At 42.5% G+C, this 23,968-nt stretch overlaps 1 non-coding gene across 1 annotated transcript; it reads right to left on the reverse strand.

Annotated features, from left to right (window-relative positions):
* Positions 1 to 23,576: 23,576 nt before the first annotated feature.
* Trnat-ugu lies at positions 23,577 to 23,651 on the reverse strand. The gene has a single exon. It is a non-coding gene; the product is annotated as a tRNA-Thr (tRNA).
* Positions 23,652 to 23,968: the final 317 nt, after the last annotated feature.

Genomic DNA, 23,968 nt, shown 5'->3' on the forward strand with positions numbered 1-23,968 from the left:
TGATCCGTAGTAAAAATTGCTGTTTTGAAAAGCGCGCCGCAGCGTGTAGTGTAAAGCAGTCGCCTTCCGTTTCTGGCGGTGGCGCCGCTGTGACAATCACAGCTTTGGTGCCTCCCTCTGGTGTGAAAGGGGAAAGGTTGCTTGTTCACGTGCATTTAAGGGGCGCTATGAGCTCGTTAGAAGGTGAGTCAGTGGGAGGCAGTTGCTCAGCCACGGCAGTCTGTCAGTCTGAGTCTGGTCAGTTGGTCAGCCGGCTCAGTGTCAGGCAATCAGTGTCTGTCTGTCTGGTGGTCTGCCGTACGTTAGGTCAGTCGGAGTGAGGCTAGGTCAGTTTCGCGTCACCAGTTACCGGTCTGCCTCTCGTTTGTATTTGTGCGGCAGTTAGTGTCTGTCTGTCCTTGCAGTGGTAGTATGTCTGTCGTTTGGATCAAACCTCAAAGCCAGAAAATGAGGGTCTTGCTAGTAACGAAACTCAGCTAGTGGTCGCCCGGTCGAGGCTGAGTTCCTATATCTGAGTCTGCGCGTTAGGCTGCCAGTCTGCTCGAGTTGCTCGGGCAACGGTCATCGACGGTTGGATCGGTCGGTTGGTTGGTCGCGCACTGAGATACGAGATGACTTTTCCGCCTTGAGCGTCGGCGCATGTGAGGTCCCCACGTGAGTCCAGTGGGCAGCGCCGTATAGAAAGGGGTAGAGGCTTCGCGGTTCACAAGAGATCAACAGGAGTGAAACCACGACATCGGGCTACCCGGAGCGAGCTGCGACGCCGTGGGACGGGAGATCGGTGCGCCTTCCTGCGTCCGTTGAAGCGGCTGGCAGCGGACGGTTTGGGAGAGCGCTGGGGGTGCTGCGCCAGGTCTTCGCCAGAAATCGAGGTTTATTAGAAGTTGAGTGATTGGAGATATGTAGTTTCATTTGCTTGGTAAATTCTACTTGTGTTCTTGGTGAGGTCACCAGCCGCTTTGTTTTGGGATCGTCCCACCATTCTTCTCCGTTTTCCCACCCACGGGAAGGTGGTCATTGTGAATTGGGTGGTCCGTTTTTCCCTTGTGGAATTGGGGAGGTTTAGAGCAATCTGCGGTTCGGGTTGTTAAGTAACCCCTCCCCCCCCCCCCCCCAATCCTGTCAAACTGCCATACGTTAATAGCTGCCTCTGTCATGTTTGTCGGATTCGATGTTAACGAATTTATTGCTTAAAGGCCAAATTCTTGAAATATGTTTTTATCTTGCCTATCATCTTACGAGGTGGTATATGTGTAATGTAGAGCATGTTGTACATTTTATGTAAGTCTGCATTTTATGGGTTTTATTTAAATAATCATTTTAGGTTACAAGCTTGCCACCCTTCCACCTTAAGAGTCCTTAAAAAAATTGCACTTTCGGGGTGCATAGTTTACATGTTTGTGTGAGTTGTTAAAAATTTTTTGTTTAAAGTAATCTGGGGTGTTGCAGATTTGCACCAGTGTACTCTTTCAGACGTTGTTGTGAGCGGTCATGACTACGGCCGTGTTGAAATGGAGCAGGCAAGCTTAGCAGCCTGAAGGCTCCTACTGTTAATATTGTTCTTCGCCTCTAAATAAAACTGTAACTTGATATTTCGAGGGTGCTTTTTTGCTTATAATTTTAAATCTGTTTTGAAAAGGCTTTTAGGAATAAAATTCATATTTGTTAAATTGTGACTTGATATTTTGAGTGTGCTTTCCTGCTTATAATTTTAAATCAGTTTTGAAAAAGCTTTTAGGAATAAATTCACAATTGTTAAAAGTAATTTTCCATCAGTTACTTCTTGGCAACTACTTCCACGCTCACCTAGTGTGATTAAATGTGTCAATGTTCTTGATGAATCGCCAGTAAATAAAATAAATTCTTTAAGAAAAGATTTTGAAAGTAAATTTACGGTTCACTCAGCAAAAGTAACACATGTCCAGGAACAATCCAATCTTTCAGTTCGGTAAGCCAACTGCACATAAATCTGATGTCTGGATTAACTTCGACATCACATTCACAAACATTTTCGTAATGAGCATCTGATATGATGTCACAGTATAATAAGTGTATCACAGCAAATGTAAATCTATAGAAAGACACAAAGAAAGAGTGGAGTTTACTTGCTGCTAAGCCCACTATGACATGAATTTTTAATTTTCTATACAATAATGCTTTATTTCCTTATTTGCAGTTGCATAAAACAATGAAATTATTTTCACGGAGTTACAACCATTAAAAAACAGACAACTTCTATGAAAACAGCAGAAGATTTCTGTATATCTATAATTTTAAGTATAGTTACGACTAAGTAATTACAGAAGAGAAGAGTGCCCACATCGTCAAAATTCCAGATGCAAATACACACATAGAAAGGAAAGATTAATATGTTTTAAGAGGGGATGAATGCAGAGTTTCAATACTTTCAAAAGAACCTTATCAAGTCCAAACTTCTCAAAGGAATGTAACTACATTTGTCGCAGTTGTCAAGGAATATTACATGCCTACACAGATGCGTTTTCACAGTAATTGATGTTATATGTTTTTAATTATAAACAACTGAAATTTTTAGCAAATTGAGTGCAAATGTTCCGTTACTGAAAAATCTGTCAAAACGAAATTAATGTATTTTTGTGCAAAGTTTGATACATCATTATTTCAAGTATCTATGAAACACAATATTGACATCTTCTTCCGCCATATTTTTACAGCTGTCCAAAATTCTGTGAAAAAATATACCAAATCTCAGGGCTTTTTTCTTACATAAATGCCTAACTATTGGAGTACGTGAAAAACCCTTCTACCCAGTTATTTGTTACAGTGTTGGTTAATTTCATGGCAAATTTAAGTATTATAATGTCTGTGGTTTGTGAGGATAAGGTACATGAATTTGTCAAAATGTAAGTCACGGGATACCTGAGTCAAAGATTTCACAGGCTTTGTATTAGGCCTGTGAACTAGTGCAAACCATATTCATGGTTAACCAGATTTCCAAGTTGATAATATCAGGTGTAACAACTCTCCTACTGTCGATTTCTTCTGTATCGACAGAGTGACAGCTCCTGGATCAAATCGTAGCCTCTGTAGAATCTGTAGTTTCCCAAGATTAACGGAGTTAAAAACTAAACAAGCAGCATACACTGCAACTTCATCAACAGCTGTGGAAACAAATGTGTCTTGTGGCATGCTTTTCCCATCGGAGACTTGCAACCTTAATAATGATTTTGATTTTTTCCTTGCACACACTTTTGTAGAAGTTCTGGATCTGCTAAACATCTAAATATTCCCCACATTGTGACTGCATAAAACTGGAAGAAAACACCATAAGGATAAATAATATGAAGAAATACGGAGCAACATTGCGGAGTGGCTCCATGCAAGCTTTTTTAGATTATTATTTTTATCGAACTTAGGAGTGGAACTGGAACGTTGTACTCCAGAATTGAAATTTCAGTACCATGTGGTAAATAAAATCCATTAAAAGTTTTTTTCACTATTGTGGTCGCTTCCACTTGCATCCCACCTTACGAAGGCAAGCACCGACACAAGCTTTCAGGGGTGATAAGTGTATTATCAACAGTGACCTGTTTCACATTATCACAAATTCACAGCCTTTAATAAAATCGATAAAGAGTAATTAAATTATAACCTGAAACATTCCGTAGCTTAACGACCTTTCAAGTAATCACATCATGTGTGATAATTGTGTCATAGGAACTAGTAATCAGATATTGTTGGAATGATCAGAAGAAGCAACTTCCCTCAGCTGACAATTACATAAAATTTGTAGGTCACTACATGACATGGGATACCTTATTTTGATCCAACAAACAATCAAATGTTCATCGCTAACTTCTTACCTTTATTGACATGTCCACATCTGTTTAATGTCTACTTCATACTCTGCATGGTTCCAAGTCAGTTTTGGAAGCATTTTCAGGTCTTATCCGAGAGACTTATGTCTTCCAGTCTCAGAAGTCCATCTTCAGTGCATCCTTATAGTAGATCTTGACGGCGATGATGGGCAATTCCAGTCATTTGAGGGTACGAATTCTTCTGTTTTGTAAAAGATGACATCATCAAGTGATGGAGATAAGCGATGTGATGCATTTCTAAAAAATTTGTGAATTATGTTGATAGCAGTAATGCTACAATTTATAATTTGATGGCTTCTGGTTTCAGCTGCTAGACAACTATCTTCAGATCTATAAAAATAACAAAAAGAAAATTGCCTTTAGGTAAAAGTGAATTTAACAGTATTTTAGAACATATTTTATTTCAATGTTGTATAGTGAAAATGTAACAATGTTACTAGAAACTTAGTGTCTATATACAAGTAAACTACATCATCTAAAAGGTGTCTGCGTGCAAAAATAGTATAAATGTACTCTTCTCGCTAAATAGTAGGTAATAACAACGAGGTACTGACTAAATTCGTCTTGCTCACTGGGTATTGGTTCAGGAGATTTTTTTCCGTTTTACTATAAATTTCTGTCCACCAAATCGAGCGGCCTTGTCTTAGATGCAGTATGTAACTTTTTAATTTTATGTTTCTTATCAATGATATTAACATATCAGTGATATCCACTAACGAGGATATTGCACTTAGGTTCACAGTTTGTAATAAGGATGGTACCCTTTTATTGAGTTTAAGATCTTTCATGGTTTAATGCTTTTATATACAATTTATGTTTTAAAGCTCGTGAAGTACTTCACTTTTACTGAAAACCTATATTCAGTTTGTCTCCACAAATTCGGAGTTACAGGCGTTTCAGGTCATTAATTACTGTGTATCAAATATAACTGCCATAATGAAATTTTATTTAAATCTGTGAGCAGAGCGATATTCTCTAGATTTTGGTTTTTTTATCCATTGTAAAATTCACCCTAAATTAAAGGCAATTTTCTGTTTATTGTTATTTAAACAGATCTCAAGGTGGTTGTCAAGCAACCGAAGCTAGTAATGCAGAAATTGTAATGTTTTACTGCAATCACAAGAGTTAAAATTTTTTAAAAATACATTGCTGGAAGAAGAAGTTATGATAGTGCATATGGAATACGTGAAAGAATTACTTTTACAGCTCAATAGCACAAGCGGTTATGAGATATCGGGTGTAATCCACTTCTGAAATATCCGTATTAGTATGTGGTGTAGCCCTCACATATGGCAGTGCAAGCCCTGACCCTGACATCCAGACGGTCATACACTTTAGCGAAGACTATCCTTGGACACGTTATGCCACGATGCTGCACCTGTTGACGCAATTTTGTAAGAGATTTTTGGCTGACGGGTCGCATGAGTCACTTGTCTTCCCTTCATATCCCACAAGTTCTCAATTGGAGACGAGTCCAGAGATAGCGCTGGCCAGAGAAATTTCTTCATGACTTACAGAGCAAGTTGAGTTTCACCTTCCTGTTGCAATATTGGCAAGAGAATGGGTCCGCTGGTTGGCATCCCCTCCAGAAATACCAAAGGTGAACTAGGGCTGTAGCTTATCGCACTGCAGACTGTAAGGTCTGGAGTGGAGCCATTGCGTCTCCAACGAATCAGTTTTCGAGACAGCGCTCATCAGGTCTACGTTCTACGTGAAACGACCATCACCTTCGTCCGGGCAGAATCTGCTTTGATCACTGAAGACCATGGCGCTCCATTCCATCTTACAAGTTATCCTCTGGCGCCATCAGTCGATACGTGAACGTCGATGCTCTGGCGTCAATACTGGCTAGAGGTGTTCGTGGCCGTAGACCCACTGTTAATAACCGGTTCGCAACTGTTTCTGTTCACCTGTCTGGGCTCAGAGGCCATGTTAAATGTTTATAGTAGCTTTGCGATCTGGCACTGCTACCCTTACAATATGACGATCATGGCAGGAGCCTGTGCAGCACGGACGTCCACAACCTCATTTGCGGATGTAACAATGTTCACGTGACCACAGATACGAGCATGGTTGCACTACTAACGTAGTACGTACAACTTGTGTGGCAATTCTCCGAAACGACCGTTCCGCCACTCGGCCACAGTTTGACTCCCTTCAAACTCCTTCATTTGTCTGAAGCAAGCCCAAGTGCAACTCCCTGGCATGGTTGTCTGCTAGCTTCGCATATTTGCACCACACTGGGCCTTCTGGCTATGAGCATTCCATATAAGGTACCTTCACACCGAAAACCAACTCCAACAAACAAAAACATACAACTGTTGTAAGTTTGGCAAATTCCCAACTGTTGTGAGTATGGCAAACTTACAATTGTAGCAAAATGCTGACAACAGTTTCAGACTCTCGTAAACACACATTCGGCGTTTTTACTTTTTGTTACAGAAAAGCAACGGAAATGGAATATGGCTGTGAAGATGTATTAACAATTTGTGCTGTAATTCACGGTGTAATTGCCTGTCACGAAAATAAACCCTAAAAGAGACACATGTTGTCCAGAAAGATTTTGTTACAAAGGGAAAGTCATGGAGCTTATAATTCTGTACTGGAGGAGCTCTGTGTTGAAGACAGGCAAGGTTTCAATAATTTTTTCAGAATGACATGTGGTCGGTTTGAAGAACTCTTGAGGCTAGTAGCACCACATATTCAACGGAAGGACACAAATTTTAGAGCTGCATCATCACCAGTGGAACAACTTACTGTAGCCCTTCGATTTTGGCAACAGGTGACAGTTATACAAGATTAATCTTCTCTCTCATTGAATATCACTAAGCAAGATTAGTGAAACTGTACCTAGAATGTGTTGTGTTACCATCAATGTACTGAAGGATTTTGTAAAAGTAAGTACTGTTATTTTACGTACTATACGTTCTTAAAACATTTATACATGCACTTACTTCATATTCAGTTCCTTCCCATTAACCCACTGTCTGAAGACAAGGAACTGAAAGCTATTGTTACGGTCTCTGATTGCCTTAGTAGTTGCCAGATACCTCATCCTTTAAGGAAAATAATATAATTTGCTGGAAACATTTGGAATATATGCACAAACACTCAAATACAGTATATCTTACCAGCATATCACTCTGAAAGGAAGCAATGAAAATATGTTTTAAGACCCAAAACAGACTGTAATAGATGTTGTTGCCTTACACTTAAAAAAATTGATAAATCGAAATAATTTAGTTATAAAAATATTGACTGATTTTGGATCCAAATTTTTTTTAAAAAAAAGAAAAAAAACCACGCTGTTTCTTCACTAAGCATTGTCGGTATTTGTGTGTTATCAGCACCTGCAGCCTCATTTTCAGCTACATAAAATAATGTCACTGTTGCTCCTGTAGCAGAAGCTTAGGGTTTCAGCTTGCTTAGTAAGCATTTATTTTTCATCATATATTACATGAGAAATTTTTCGTTTTACGTTAATAAGCACTTGTTCATCACTTATTTCTCTCAGTTCAGATGCAACCCAACCTGCAAATGCAGAGTATTTGTCTGTTGTGTGTGACTCTATTTTAATTTGTAATGGTGAAGCAACTGGCTTCATGCTCGTTACAGCTTGCTGTGTAGCAGAGGTCGTCCTCTTCCTCTTCTTTGCAAAATTTGGATCTCTGAAGATACCGAAGGCGATGGGGAGCATGCAGTTGATTGTGAACACGCTGATGGTGATGGCATAGCAGGTGCAAAGGTGTTTGTTGTAATAGCTTGGACTTCTTCATTAAAATTTATAGCTTGGAGTTCTGTGGCGTTGATTAAATACTTCATCTGACCCATCACCATTATCATCATTATCCTCTTCAGTGGTGGCTAGGTTGTGCACATTGAATGTTTCTGATGAATTCTGAAATACACAAAATGTGACCATTAAACCACTGACCCCCTCCCCCCCCTAAAGCTGATTATTGAGATATCGATTAAATTTTAACAATATTTTTTTCTCGTTTTTATACGAAACGTCTACAGAGGAAGTATGGGAAGAAGTATCAAATGTATTTGAAACAATACGGAACTTCCTTCATTGTATTGGTGCAATAGATGGCTGACATTTTCAAATAATGCAACCTGTGGGAACTGGATCATTATATTATAGTTTCACTGGAGTATTTAGTGCTGTGCTGGTAAATGTTGTGGATTGGCAAGACAGCCAACCCACTATGACAGGAAGCCGAAAGGCACGCGTTTAAGCTCACGCAGGCTGGCGTGAGGTCTGGAACAGGACACGGAAATGAGACTAGTAAAAAACGTACGTAGCTTCTGGAATACTTAACTTTAATCCATAATTGGTGAACATCGCTCTTGACGGTACATGTTTTACAGCATCAATAGTAACTGGTAATGGCGCCTTGCTAGGTCGTAGCAAATTACGTAGCTGAAGGCTATGCTAACTATCGTCTCGGCAAATGAGAGCGTAATTTATCAGTGAACCATCGCTAGCAAAGTCGGCTGTACAACTGGGGCGAGTGCTAGGAAGTCTCTCTAGACCTGCCGTATGGCGGCTCTCGGTCTGCAATCACTGATAGTGGCGACACGCGGGTCCGACGTATACTAACGGACCGCGGCCGATTTAAAGGCTACCACCTAGTAAGTGTGGTGTCTGGCGGTGACACCACAGTAAACGCACAATACAACATCGTCAGTTACGAAGTGGATATGCAAGGAAGTATTTCAAATGGTGGTGTCTTCAACAGCTCCAAGATGGGTGAGCGATTTTCTAAGGGAAAGATTGCTCTATCCACACCACGAGCACTTCCTGGAAGAAACGAGGATGTGTCATCTGTTATGGTGGGAGATGATGCTTCTGTTCTTTCAGAGTACATGATGAAACCACATGCAGGGTGGCAAGAGAAAGGCAGACAGGAAAGAATGTTTAATTACCGAATATCTCACGCTAGAAGAATTGTGGAGAATTTTTCGGGATACTGTCAGTAGTTTTTCGGTGACGTAGAACAACTATGCACTTAAGTCCTGAAAAAGCAAAATTAGTGACTTCTGCAGCCGTGTCTTTGCACAGTTTAAAAGAAGTGCCACAATTTACTCACCACTGGACAGTTTTGATGTGGAAGATCCAGAAACAGGCAGAGTGTCACATGGCAGCTGGAGGATGTCTACGCAAAATAAATATCTTCAGAGAAGAGTAGAGGAAGAAACACGAAGAATATAAGAGATCTACATATATACTCCGCTAATCACCGAGCTGTGTGTGGCGGAGGGCACAATTCGCTTCAAAGCTCTATTCCCCCCCCCCCCCTCTCTCTGATCCACTTGCGAATCGCGTGAGGTAAAAACGACTGTCTGAACGCCTCAGTACGAGCTCTAATTTCCCTTATCTTTGAAAGGTGATCGTTGTGCGACATCCCCGGTGAAGATCGAATTTCGGAATTTAGTGAGCAGCCCCTTCCGTTTAGCGTGCTATCTATCTGCAAGCGTGTCTCACTTCAAACTTTCTACGAGATTTGTAACGCTCTCGCGATTGCTAAATGTACCAGTCACGAATCTTGCCCCTCTTCTTTGGACCTTCTCAATCTCTTGACTCAGACCCAACTGGTAAGGGTCCCATACAAACGAACAATACTCTAAGGCTGGGCGAACTAATTTATTGTAAGCTATTTCCTTTGTTGAAGGACTGCATCGTTTCAGGATTCTACAAATAAACCGCAATCTAGAGTTTGCCTTACGCGTTACTTGTGTAATGTGATCATTCCATTTGAGATCATTTCGAATAGTCGCACCCAGATACTTGACGGACGTTACCGATTCCAAGGACTGGACATTTATTTTGTACTCGAACATTAATGGGGATTTTCGCCTTGTTATACTCAGTAGGTTACACTTACCAATATTGAGAGATAACTGCCAGTCATTACACCACGCATTTATTTTCTGCAAATGCTCATTGATTTGTTCACAACTTTCGTGTGATACTACTTTCCTGTACACTACAGCATCATCGGCAAACAGTCTAATGCCACTGTCAATACCATCGACCAGTCGGCTGGGGTGGCCGAGCGGTTCTAGGCGCTTCAGCCTGGAACTGCGCAACCGTTACGGTTGCAGGTTTGAATCCTGCCCCGAGCATGAATGTTTGTGGTGTCCTTAGGTTAGTTAGGTTTAGTAGTTCTAAGTTCTAGGGGACTGGTGACCTCATATGTAAAGTTCCATAGTGCTCAGAGCCATTTGAACCATTTTTGAATACCATCAACCAGATCGTTTATGTAAATCGTAAAAATCAGCGGATCTATTACGGTGCCCTGGGGCAATCTACTTTGTATCGGATGTTGGTAAAGTGAAATGACAAGAGAAATGTACATAAATAAATTTCGAGTGAAAAGACAAATATAATTAAAACGTTCTGAACTAAACCCTAATAGCTTAAATTATTAACAATATAAGCCATTAATTTGCAACTTACTTTATAACAGATGTTGATAAGGTGTTACAAGAGAAATTAATAAATTCCAAGCGGAAATACAGATGTAATTACAAAATTTCCGACCAAAAATCACACAGCTTCCTTTACGCCAGTGTATGATATTTTATTTACAATTGTAAATATTTTTCTCCCTGGTTTGTTCACGCCTTCCAAAAATTTCAAATGTTCGTAAAATATCCATTTCGGAACGTAGATCTCTGTCGTCCCAGACTCACTTTTAGTTTTGACCATTTTACAATGCTCACGATTGTACACTCCACAAACTGTTCACCAATTTTATCCGAAACTTCTTTCAACAAATCTTTCCCTTTACATCTGTCTTCATATGCAAAATGAGAAGGATCCCACAGAGGATTCTTCATTTCTATTTCTAACAAAAACTGAATTGTGATTCTTCAGTTTCTCCACGGGTATACTGCCGGTTCATAGTGTCCAACGGGCATAATATTTCGGCGATCAGACATGTCGCCATCGTCAGGTGCGCTGACGAACTCCGCACCTGACGATGGCGACATGTCTGATCGCCGAAACATTGTGACCGTTGGACACTATGAACCGGCAGTATACCCGTGGACTGTTCGAGCAAAAACTGAATTGATTGTCGAAAGAACCACAGTAGACGAAGAAAGAAACATAGCAGACGACACAGCAAATGAGAATGCTCAAGTTACACAACTCGGCCCTGTTTTTGCTCACTGACCATAAACTACAAACCCGAGACAAAACTTCCCTCAACTAGTTGTTCAAACTCACGACTCCAAGCATTTCTTCAAAACTAAGTCAAACTTCGAGATTAAGAAGCTGATAACTGAGTTTTTTGGAGTTTGTTTTCAGTGTGTAGGTACCTTTGAAGTGTAGACGCAGATGGCACTCTGGTAGCAAAGCCACTGTTGGCAGTCGTCGTTGACACCATTATCACTAAATCTAATCAAAATCGACGTCGTCTTTCCAAGGATACTAATATGTTTTTTTCCGACAGTGGAGAACAGATCGCTTTTCTCCGTCATCTGGGGATGTTACGTGTTCCAAACCAGGGAAATTCGTGGTTGGGCTCATCGAACCAGTCAGAAAACTGAAGGGAAGAAATAAAAGTGTGCTTATCTGCACCTCTGATAAATCACTCACCTACTTATTAACTAACTAAAAGCACATCCACACAAGCTGTACAGTCTCCTGTTTTGATAGCACGGGTAGAAAGTGTCATGGTGCCATGATGTACGCTTGGTACACGTCTCGTATACGAAGTGGATAGACGGTATTTGATGAAACTGTAAATAATGAGTTAATCTTGTGAGTACATAAAGGAGCAAGAGATCTCTGCTCGGGTGGAACTACGATCTCGCTGCCGCAGCCACTGTGCGCCTTTGTGGGTAGGCTGCCGGCAGCACACGCGGACAGAAGCGGGCAGGGAGGGATTCGGCCGCGGCGCACACTCGTCACTAGCTCGCCAGTGGCACTGCCGTCGCCGCCAAATATTTGCCGGCAGTGCGCCGCCTGTTTGCGCTCACCTGGCGCCGCAGCTGCAGCGTACCACAAACATTTGCCGACGCGCCGGGCACCCTCTCTCTGCGGACCACCAAACCGGCGGACGACCACAACAGACGCCGCTCGGCCGCGGGTCAGCGCCGCGACGGCCGGAGCCGGACGCGGGGCCGGGCAAACACCGCCTCGCTCACTTGACGCCGACATTTAAACACGCACCAGTCCGCCAGAGGGCTGCCGCAGCGGGCGCGATGAACATGAGACCGGATTGTCCCACTCGAGCACTCAACTCTGCTCCACTGTGTACCTGAGAGGTACTGCGGCACGAGGACCAACGGGAAGACGTGCCCAAACAGGGCATCACATGACGCTGGCGATAAACAAGTTAACAAATGGGAAGTAAAAGAGGATTATTGGGAACGATGTACAAAAGGTATGAAACAAGACCTTTATGGATCGTGTAAGAAACTATGGTGGATGCTTAAAAAGCAAAAGAAAGGTAGTAGTGAGAACATTCAGACACACAACGTAAGCAAAATTCATTGGGAAAATTATTTTAAATTAGTGTATTAGGACGTAGCAAAGGTGAAACTTGACACTAGTCACCATTACACAGAAAATGACAACCAAATAGACTTCTCATTGGAGGAAATATGTACTGCAATAAAAGACTTAAAAATAAAAATTTACCGGGGCCAGATGGCATATATAATGAATTAATAAAACATGGAAGACAGGCATTATATCATTAGCTTCACACTTTGTTTAATAGTGTCATGAAGGAAGGAAGGATACCAGCAGAATGGAAACAAATTAATACAATTCCAGTATATAAAAAAATGAGCTAAGAAAGTGTTAGATAATTACTAGGGAACTACCCTAAACCTGTTAACATCAGTAAATAGAGATATAATGCTGAATTATGTAGAAATTCCAGAAAAACAGCAAGGATCCAGGGAAAGCATGAGCACAATAGACGCTATTTTCTCTTTAAATACAGACTGTGAAGAAATCCAAAGATTTTATTAAGCAAGCCTACCTACGCTTCGTTGACTTGTTTTGCCTTTGATAGGATTAGAGCCGGCCGCTGTGGCCTAGCGGTTCTAGGCGCTTCAGTCTGGAACCGTGCGACCGATACAGTCGCAGGTTGGAATCCTGCCTAGGGCGTGGATGCTTGTGATATCCTAAGGTTAGTTAGGTTTAAGTAGTTCTATGGGGCTGATGACCTCAGATGTTGAGTCCCATAGTGCTCAGAGCCATTTGAATCATTTGATTTGATAGGATTAGAAAAAAGGATGTAATTCAAACCTTAATCGACAAGAGATTACCAATCGGTTCAGCGAAAAGTTCAGAAAATATATATACAGCTGATAAAACGAGAATTAAAACACATGAAGGATCCAACGGTGAAATTATTCTACATAAAGGAATTAGACACGGAGACTCATTAAGCCCACTCAGCTTAATAACGGACATAATTGATGACATACGAAGGAAAATGGGAAATAAAGTGGTAAATATTACATGTTATGCTGATGATGCTCCACTGATAGAAAATATTGAGGATAATTTACAAAGATTACTTCATCATTTTAGTAAAACAGGTAAGCAATATGATATGAAAATCTCAGAAATGGTTCAAATGGCTCTGAGCACTATGGGACTTAACATCTGTGGTCATCAGTCCCCTAGAACTTAGAACTACTTATACCTAACTAACCTAAGGACATCACACACATCCATGCCCGAGGCAGGATTCGAACCTGCGACCTTAGCAGTCGCGCGGTTCCGGACTGCGCGCCTAGAACCGCTAGACCACCGCGGTCGGCCTGAAAATCTCACCTAATAGAAACTAAGAGCAGGGTAGTACCAAAAGCACCTGTACGATGTAAATCACAAGAAACTGGTGTTTCAGTTGAACAGGTGACGAGCTTTAGTTATGCATGAGAATTCAACAGTGTAAGTGAAAAATTGAATGATAAAGGCAGGAGGAGTAGCGGATGCCTGCAAAATACCTCAGGAAAATTTTTTATGACAACTGAGGGGAAAATAAAAATGTGTAAAACGATGGTGCGTTCTCTTTTGTCATATGTAGCAGAAATTAGGTCAGAAATGAAAAAGATAAAACATAACTCAAGGGCAGTAGAAATGAGGGTAGTAAGACAAATCCAAGGAGTAACTATAGGGGACAAAAGAATAAATGTGTATATAAGGAAACAGTGTGGATTGCAAAATATAAGTATATGGATGAAGACAAGAAAAAATTGAGAAGGCTCGCGTGGAAAGGACAGACCCTTCAAGACTAGCTAAAATTTGTAAACATGGATTACCACAAGAGAAATGACTACCCAGGCGATTACCCAAGAGATGGGACAGCAGTGGGTCCAGCACATCCAGAGAATGAGGCGGACAAACAGGGGCAATCCTAGTCAGCAGAAGGAGAAGAAGAGGACAACAGACTTTGTAGCAATGCCCATTGCAAATACATTGAATTCTACCAAAGGAGATTTCCGTGGATTCTAGCGGTGGATAGACATGCAGATTACTCACCAGTATAAGACCAGACAAGGCTGCTTTGTTTTCCTTTCCTTTAGGCTTCATTTTGCCAATTAAGGCCCGCCATCTGATAAATTTTGTGCAGGGTGTAGTGCTCCAAGTGCTCCACTCACTATGGGACATTACGGTCTCGGATATTTGGTTCGGGATGAGACATCGCAAGTTATTAATATACCTGAAGGGTGTCTAACCATAAGAGTTATAAAGCGCACTAGCCAGGAGATCCCGAGACGTCACGTACTTATCACTTTACAGGCTCTGGCAGCACAGCCTGTAGGACACTTCATAGCCATTTGGGCGATACAGGTTCAATCCTTTTATTTTGTTTTTGCAATTGTTTTAAAATTCTAACGTTTCTTAAAAAAGTTAACGACCTACAATATTATCAGTTGAATGATGAAGAATTTTATTTTATTTATGAAATGACCGTTACAGTTAATTAATATAAAATGTGAATTACAGTTAATATTTTCTTTTTCAAAAACTGAGTCATTTCAAGTGGGTTTTAATGGTGGTAAATTAAAGCGTTAATTACCACTGTAACAAACTTTCGGGTAGGATTTATTTATATAAAAAGAATGATAATTGCCATGAAACATTGAAAACAAAAATATTTTCACATCGTGAACAGTTTGTATAGGACGAATGTTTACAAAACAATCTCTTTTGAAAAATCTGATGGAAAACATATATTCCGCCACCACGCATGAAAAATTTTCTTCCGTCAGAAAGCCTGGGACTAAGCCAGGCATACTGGATCATTTCATTAAAAATTGACTACAGGAGCTGATGATGCGTTATAGATAGTATTTTTATACAGTCTTCACGAGAATTTACTTCTCTATTATTGTCAAGTAGACAAGCGCAATTTTATACACGCTTTTTTAGATCTTTACCTGTCTATAAAAATAGACGCACAATTCAGAGCAGCCAGCTTACTTGCACATGTCGCTAATTTCTCGTTATCCTGAAAGATTTCATCATATAATTCGGGCTTTGCTTGTCCTTCCCAAGAGTCAATAATTAATCGAAACTTTTCTTTTCCCACACAAGACTTTAAATAATATGAAGATGGCGTCTGTCCTTTCGGACATGTGTGAAAGACCAGATGTCATTGGTGACCGTGCAGCTCTTTATAATGAAATGATAATTGAGTCAATACCATTAGCTGCTGACGGGCGTTGATATTCATCAACGGGGTCAGGTGAAAATGTGTACCCCGACCGGGACTCGAACCCGGGATCTCCTGCTTGCATGGCAGACGCTATATCCGTCTGAGCCACCGAGGGCACAGACGACAGTGCGAGTGCAGGGATTTATCGCCGGCTCACTCCCTGTTAGACCCACATTCTCAACTTACAGTTCACACACTACATTCGTAGTGTCCGAAAGAACAGATACCATCTTCATATCGTTTAAGGCTAACCGGCTGATGATCTTCTTCAGTGCGGATGCACACGATTTGACTGAACTCTTACGGGACTCGGTGAATTGTCTGCCGCAAATAATGAGTATAATGGCAGGGGCAATATGAATGTAGTGTGTGAACTATAAGTTGAGAATGTGGGTATAACTGGGAGCGTGCCGGGAATAAATCCCTGCAGTCGCACTCTCCTCTGTGTCCTCGGTGGCACAGATGGATATAGCGTCTGCCATGTAAGCAGGAGATCCCGGGTTCGAGTGCCGGTCGAGGCACACATTTTCATCTGTCCCTGTTGATGTATATCAACGCCCGTCAGCAGCTAATTGTATTGATTCTATTGCAATTTCGCTTTAAATAATGGTTGAGAATGTTGATATAAAGTCGTGTCGTTAGCTTCCAAGATTTCGAAGGACGGTTACACTTTTCATGTTCTACGCGGCGAGAGCAGATCTCTGCCGAAAGCTCGTGGGCAGTAAACCACTTGACGCAGCTTGAAACCCGAGAACGTTTTATTAATGGGAGATTTTTGTTTGAGATTCAGCTGTGATTTCTTCTTCAGATTATAATACAAGAAATTACAAAAAGGAAAATTTGTAAATTATTAATTTTTAAGAAGAGAAATAAAAACAGCACTGGGCTGAGAGGTGGTCTCGATGTGCCTGGTCAGAGCGCCCAATTGTTAACTTACACTGCCAGCAAAAAAAATCCGTGCACCTAGAAAGTTGACCCGATTTTGATCTGATGACGGCATGTAGCACCTGGGTGTTGGTAGATGTACTGATAGAGGTTTCATCGTCGTCCGCAACAGATACAGTAGTGGGTCGAAATGGTTCAAATGGCTCTGAGCACTATGGGACTCAACATCTGAGGCCATCAGTCCTCTATAACTAAGAACTACTTAAACCTAACTAACCTAAGGACATCACACACATGCATGCCCGAGGCAGGATTCGAACCTGCGACCGTAGCGGTCGTGCGGTTCCAAACTGTAGCGCCTAGAACCGCTTGGCTACAGTAGTGCCACAGCTCTCAGAGAGCCATTTGTGTCTGTCCTTCAATAGGGACTGCTTACAGCCAGTGGCTCAGTGGGGTTTAAGCATGGGAAGCAAGCGGGCAAGCATGCCACGCAGACACACTCGTTCTTCCTGCAGCCAACTGAGCGAGTTTCAAAGTGGTCAAATGTTAGCCTTTCGAGTGGAAGGACGGTTTTCGCAGTCTTGTCACACAAGTTGGATGTGTTGAGTCAGTTGTGAAGTAGTGTTGGTATCAGTGCTCATGTGATCATTCTCACACCCTAGACGAGGCTCTGGATGTACACACAGCACAGAGACCCACCAGGATCGTCATATTGTAAGGGCAACAGAGGCAGACCGTACAGATAAGAGGGCTTATGAGGCCATACGTGTCACCACAGACTGCTGCCAACCGGTTATTAGCAGTGGGTCTGTGGACGCGCACTCCTCTACCCCGTCTTCCACTCACGCCGCAGCATCGATGTGACGGCTCGACTGGCGCCGTCAGAGAGTAACCTGGAAGATGGAATGGCGCGCCGTGGTCTTCAGCGAAGGAAGCAGGGTCTACCTGAAGACAAGTGATGGTCGTTTGCACGTACAACGCAGGCCTGGGAGCGCTGTCTCGCAGAGTACATTCGTCAAAGACACACTTGCCCCATCCCAGGTATTATGGTCTGTGGTGCAATAAGCTACAACTCTCGTTTACTTTTGTTGTTCCTAGAGGGAAATACTAAACACCTTCTTCCAAAGCTGTTTCACAGAGGAAGACCACACTGCACTTCCTTCTCTAAATCCTAGCACAAAGGAAAAAATGGCTGACATCGAAATAAGTGTACAAGGAATAGAAAAGCAACTGGAATCACTCAACAGAGGGAAGTCCACTGGACCTGACGGGATACCAATTCGACTCTACACAGAGTACGCGAAAGAACTTGCCCCCTTCTAACAGCCGTGTACCGCAAGTCTCTAGATGAACGGATGGTTCCAAAAGATTGGAAAAGAGCACAGGTAGTCCCAGCCTTCAAGATGGGTCGTCGAGCAGATGCGCAAAACTATAGACCTGTATCTCTGACGTCTATCTGTTGTAGAATTTTATGACATGTTTTTTGCTCGCGTATCGTGTCCTTGCTGGAAACCCAGAATCTACTCTGCAGGAATCAACATGGATTCCGGAAACAGCTATCGTGTGAGACCCAACTCGCTTTATTTGTTCATGAGACCCAGAGAATATTAGGTACAGTCTCCCAGGTAGATGCTATTTTCCTTGACTTCCGGAAGGCGTTCGATACAGTTCCGCACTGTCGTCCGATAAACAAAGTAAGAGCCTACGGAATATCAGACCAGCTGTGTGGCTGGATAGAACAGTTTTTAGCAAACAGAACACAGCATGTTGTTCTCAATGGAGAGACGTCAACAGACGTTAAAGTAACCTCTGGCGTGCCACAAGGGAGTGTTATGGGACCATTGCTTTTCACAATATATGTAAATGACCTAGTACACAGTGTCGGAAGTTCCATGCGGCTTTTCGCGGATGATGCTGTAGTATACAGAGAAGTTGCAGCATTAGAAAATTGTAGCGAAATGCATGAATATCTGCAGCGGATAGGCACTTGGTGCAGGGAGTGGAAACTGACCCTTAACATAGACAAATGTATTGCGAACACATAGAAAGAAGGATCCTTTATTGTATGATTATATGATAGCGGAACAAACACTGGTAGCAGTTACTTCTGTAAAATATCTGGAAGTAGCGTGCGGAACGATTTGAAGTGGAATGATCATATAAAATTAATTGTTGGTAATGCGGGTACAGGTTGAGATTCATTGGGAGAGTCCTTGGAAAATGTAGTCCATCAACAAAGGAGGTGGCTTACAAAACACTCGTTCGACCTATACTTGAGTATTGTTCATCAGTGTGGGATCCGTACCAGATCGGATTGACGGAGGAGATAGACAAGATCCAAAGAATAGCGGCGCGCTTCGTCACAGGGTTATTTGGTAAGCGTGATAGCGTTACGGAGATGTTTAGCAAACTGAAGTGGCAGACTATGCAAGAAAGGCGCTCTGCATCGCGGTGTAACTTCCTGTCCAGGTTTCGAGAGGGTGCTTTTCTGGATGAGGTATCGAATATATTGCTTCCCCCCTCTCTTATACCTCCCGAGGATATCACGAATGTAAAATCAGAGAGATTCGAGCGCGCACGGAGGCTTTCCGGCAGTCGTTTTTCCCGCGAACTATACGCGACTGGGACAGGAAAGGGAGGTAATGACAGTGGCACGTAAAATGCCCTCCGCCACACACCGTTGGGTGGCTTGCGGAGTATAAATGTAGATTTATATGTAGATGTAGGAGACGCTAACCAGCGCTCGGTATGCACAGAATGTTGTTAAATCAGTTCTTTAGCCGTACTTGCAACAGGAAGGTGATATGTTGTTCTGATAGTGTAATGCTCTCCCGTACACTACCCGTGAAACTCAACGTGCTCTGCACGACGTGCATCAGCTTCCCTGGCCAGCACGATCTCTGGACTTGATTCCAACGGAGCACGTGTGGAATATGATGAGACGAGAAGTCACTCGTTCGACTCGTCAACAACAACTAATGGAGAACCTCATGAGGAGGCCGAGCAGACGTGAGGCAGCGAATCACAGGACAGCATTCACCATCTGCATGAGTGCCCTGATGCCAGAGTCAGCGTTACATTGCCGTACGTGAAGGCTACATCACGTCACCACCTACTGATGGAGGTTTTTCAGCGCGGATCGATACACGGTACCTAAGAACCGATTGTGGTATTGATCTGCAAATGGAATCATTTCTTGCACTCCATATCCACCGTGTTCAACAATAAATATTGGGTGAATTGGAAACGGTCTGCTATTTCTTTCTCACAAATCGATTCAACCCTCACATAAGTGTTCTAAAAAATAATTTTTTTGGTGTTTTTGTACTGTACTGTTTTGTACTGTTTTGATTAGCCAGATTCCTCATGTCGCATTTTTTCCATGTCCATTCAGTCTAATTAAGGTTTAACGTATCTCCAGGTACTATAACCGCTCACGATCTACCTTACTCAATTTATTGACAGGTTTCTATTCCCTTTATCTGTGTGTTACAATTTCTACATTTATTATCGCATTTATTGTCGTTTGTTGTGTATGGTGAGTGTTATTTCTCTCTCGCCGTTATATGTGTGTTAATTAGCTACATAGTTTATGTCATGTGACACCTGGTACAATACCCGGCCACGAACTACACTACTTAATAGAATAACAGGTTTCTATTATAATTCGTCCGTGTATTATTATTTCGTCATTTACTGTCGTGCATTGTCATGTAATGTTGTTGTCCATCTGTCGCGTCGTTGGTACTAATGTCAGAGGAATACGTTGTGGTGGAGTCTTCATCCGCCTAGCTGTCTTTTAACTTGATGTCGATTTGGTCTCATGTATTTATAGATATTGTATCCAATTTTGGAGACTTCATCAACGTGTTTGTTTAATAGTTTCCATTTGTCTGCGTCCCTGAGTGCTTCTTGTAGTGTCTCTGTTGTAATTCATGGTATGCATCTATGTAAGTGGCTGTATCACTCACAGCACAGAGTTAAATGTTACGGAAACCCATATTTCTCACTATGGCAGTGACCGATATAATCAAGCTAAATGCATTGCAGATGCGCTGGATGAGTGCCATGCCCACTTAGAAAGGGAACCAAGCAACAGCTCGGTATGGCATGTTTCATTCATAACCGCTCACCCATGTTGGGAAGCCCACGAACTTCATCACTTAGGTTCCAGTCTCGTTGGCAGATGTCATCTTGTCAGGAGTTACTGCTGCTACAATGGCAGGTTATCAAGATTTAAGTGAGGTTGAACGTGGTGTTATAGTCGCCGCACGAGCGAAGGGACACAGCATCTCCGAGGTAGCGATGAAGTGGGGATTTTCCTGTACGTCCATTTCACGACAGTACCGTGAATATCAGGAACCGGGTAAAACATCAAATATCCGACATTGCTGCAGCCGGAAAAAAATCCTGTAAGAACGGGACCGACGACGACTGAAGAGAATCATTCAAAGTGACAGAAGTGTAAATTGCTGCATATTTCAATGCTGGGCCATCAACAAGTGTCAGCGTGCGGACCATTCAAAGAAACATCGTCGATAAGGGCTTTCAAAGGCCCACTTGCGTCCCTTGATGACTGCACGACACAAAGATCTGCGCCTCGCCTAGGCCCGTCAACACCGACCATGGACTGTTGATGACTGGAAATAAATTGCCTGGTCGGAAGAGTCTCGTTTCAAATTGTATCGAGCGGATGGACGTGTAAGGGTATGGGGACAACCTCATGATTCTATGGATCCTGCATGTCAGCAGGCGTCTGTTGAAGTTAGTGGAGGATCTGTAATGGTGTGGGGCGTGTGCATTTGGAGTGATATGGGGCCCCAGAAACACTCTTCTGAGTTTCAACACTAACGCTGACCATTATTGAGCATATCTGGGATGCCTTCCAACGTGCTGTTCAGAAGAGACCTCCACCCCCCTCGTACCGTTAGGGATTTATGGACAACCCTGCAGGATTCAAGGTGTCAGTTCCCTCCAGCGTTCCTTTAGACATTACTCAAGTCCTTTCCACGTCATTTTGCGGCACTTCTGCAAGCTCGCGGGGACCCTACACGGTATTGGGCAGGTGTAACACTTTCTTTGCCTCTTCAGTGTAAAACTTTTTTCAGTCTTATTTGTTGATTAAAGTTCTGTTTGTCACTAACATGTACCCCCTAAGTATCACGTGATTGTCTCTCATTTGATAATTGTGTTATTTACTTTTATCTCTGGGTGTCTGTGTAACGTACCTTTCATTAGCATAAGTTAATACAAATTAAAAATCGCGGCATCTGTATGCCGCGATTTTTAATTTGTATGGATAGTGTCTTGAAAGGAGGATATAAGATGAACATCAACAAAAGCAAAACGAGGATAATGGAATGTAGTCGAATTAAGTCGGGTGATACTGAGGGAATTAGATTACGAAATGAGACACTTAAAGTAGTAAAGGAGTTTTGCTATTTGGGGAGCAAAATAACTGATGATGGTCGAAGTAAAGAGGATGTAAAATGTAGACTGGCAATGGCAAGGAAAGCGTTTCTGAAGAAGAGAAATTTGTTAACATCCAGTATTGATTTAAATGTCAGGAAGTCGTTTCTGGAAGTATTTGTATGGAGTGTAGCCATGTATGGAAGTGAAACATGGACGATAAATAGTTTGGACAAGAAGAGAATAGAAGCTTTCGAAATGTGGTGCTACAGAAGAATGCTGAAGATTAGATGGGTAGATCACGTAACTAATGAGGAGGTATTGAATAGGATTGGGGAGAAGAGGAGTTTGTGGCACAACTTGACTAGAAGAAGGGATCGGTTGGTAGGACATGTTCTGAGGCATCAAGGGATCACCAATTTAGTATTGGAGGGCACCGTGGCGTGTAGAAATCGTAGAGGGAGACCAAGAGATGAGTACACTAAGCAGATTCTGAAAGATGTGGCTTGCTAAGGATAGAGTAGCATGGAGAGCTGCATCAAACGAGTCTCAGGACTGAAGACCACAACAACAACAACAATTAAACCAAAATTTTATGTGTTCACGATACCATCTTGTGTCTGCTGATACCACTACCAACAGGTCGTAGGCATTGACTGCGACACCGTCGGTATGCTCGTCCCCATGAGCAAGACATTGGAGAATTCGAAAGTATGTCGAAATATGGGTCCACAAATCGATCTGTGTTGGGGAGGCATTCCTTTGAAATCCATTTGACTGCTCTGTGGGTGTCTGCCTGCCAATCTGCCACGATTTTTTTACAATAGTCAAGAAAATTATTGTATAGTGATGTGAGTACCTGAGGTTTAAGGAGTCACTCAAGGAATGCAGGCCACCAGAGATTCTGAAGGCACCTGCAGCCTCAACTGAAACCGGCTTTGCTTATTTACGTTTAGTGTTCACCGTAGTTTGGAAGACTTTCTTCATTGTGTCGTCGATTTATTTATCTGCTCTGAATCGGTATTGATGTGGGCTTTCTGTCTTTATCAGGTAGTTCTTAACTGCTTCTGTAACGGCTGTCATCCACGAATAGGGTATCCCACCCAGCCGTAGAGCGTCGCATAACAAGTTTGTCAAAGATGATATTTGAGCACTCCCGCTAAAATCGATAGGTGCGATCTTTGCTTCCACAGATGTTACGTCGGCGGGCTTCCACCGTCAGCAGGCGCGCATGCGGCCGACCACGTGGCACAGGAGCGGAGCTGCTGATAGCACCGATTGGAGAAAACGAGTGGCTGCGAGTATGTCGCATTGTGCGGCCGCTCTGAAGTCAAAGGTTCGCCGTCGACAAGTGGCGAGCACGCTGGTAAAATACAACGAGAGGACGTGACCGAGCTGGGAATCATGGGGCCGACCGAACAGATTCAACCGTCTTCCCGAGCAGGTGATGAGTAAAGTCGTCATCTGGTCCCTGGACACACAGCCTATGTTCGCTGTATAGCGTGGCCAGCATGTTGCGATCAAGAAGGCATCAGTTCTACAGCCTCTAAAGATAATTTTAAAACTGGGGCAACCACAGGTAAACTACATACCTATATGGACATGTCCGAAAGAACAGACACCTTTGGTGACCTTCAGCCATCTAGAACGAAATTAGAATTATACATTAATACCTTCAGATGCTGACGGACGTTGATATATATGAACGGAGACAGGTGAATACGTGTGCCCCGACTGGGATTCGAACCCAGGATCTCCTGCTTACAGGGCAGATGCTCTATCCATCTGAGCCGCCGAGGGCACAGAGGGTAGTGTGACTGCAAGGACTATCTCGCTCACGCCTCCCGCAAGACCCACATTCCCACCTTATATGTTCACACACTACATTCGTAGTGTCCCTACCCAACACACTCATTACTCGTTGAAGACATTCTTACCAAGTCCTGTAAGAGTTCAGGTAGTATGTGTGAATTTCCACAGAAGAAGGTCATGGTCGGTATTGCCAGAACTATATACTTATATGGATTCACCTGTCCCCGTTGATATATATCAGCGCCCGTCAGCAGCTGAAGGTATTAATATATAATTCTAATTTCGTTCTAGACGGCTGCAGGTCAC

The sequence above is a fragment of the Schistocerca piceifrons genome, chromosome 2 (assembly GCF_021461385.2).
Source record: "Schistocerca piceifrons isolate TAMUIC-IGC-003096 chromosome 2, iqSchPice1.1, whole genome shotgun sequence".
In the NCBI taxonomy this organism is placed as follows: domain Eukaryota; kingdom Metazoa; phylum Arthropoda; class Insecta; order Orthoptera; family Acrididae; genus Schistocerca; species Schistocerca piceifrons.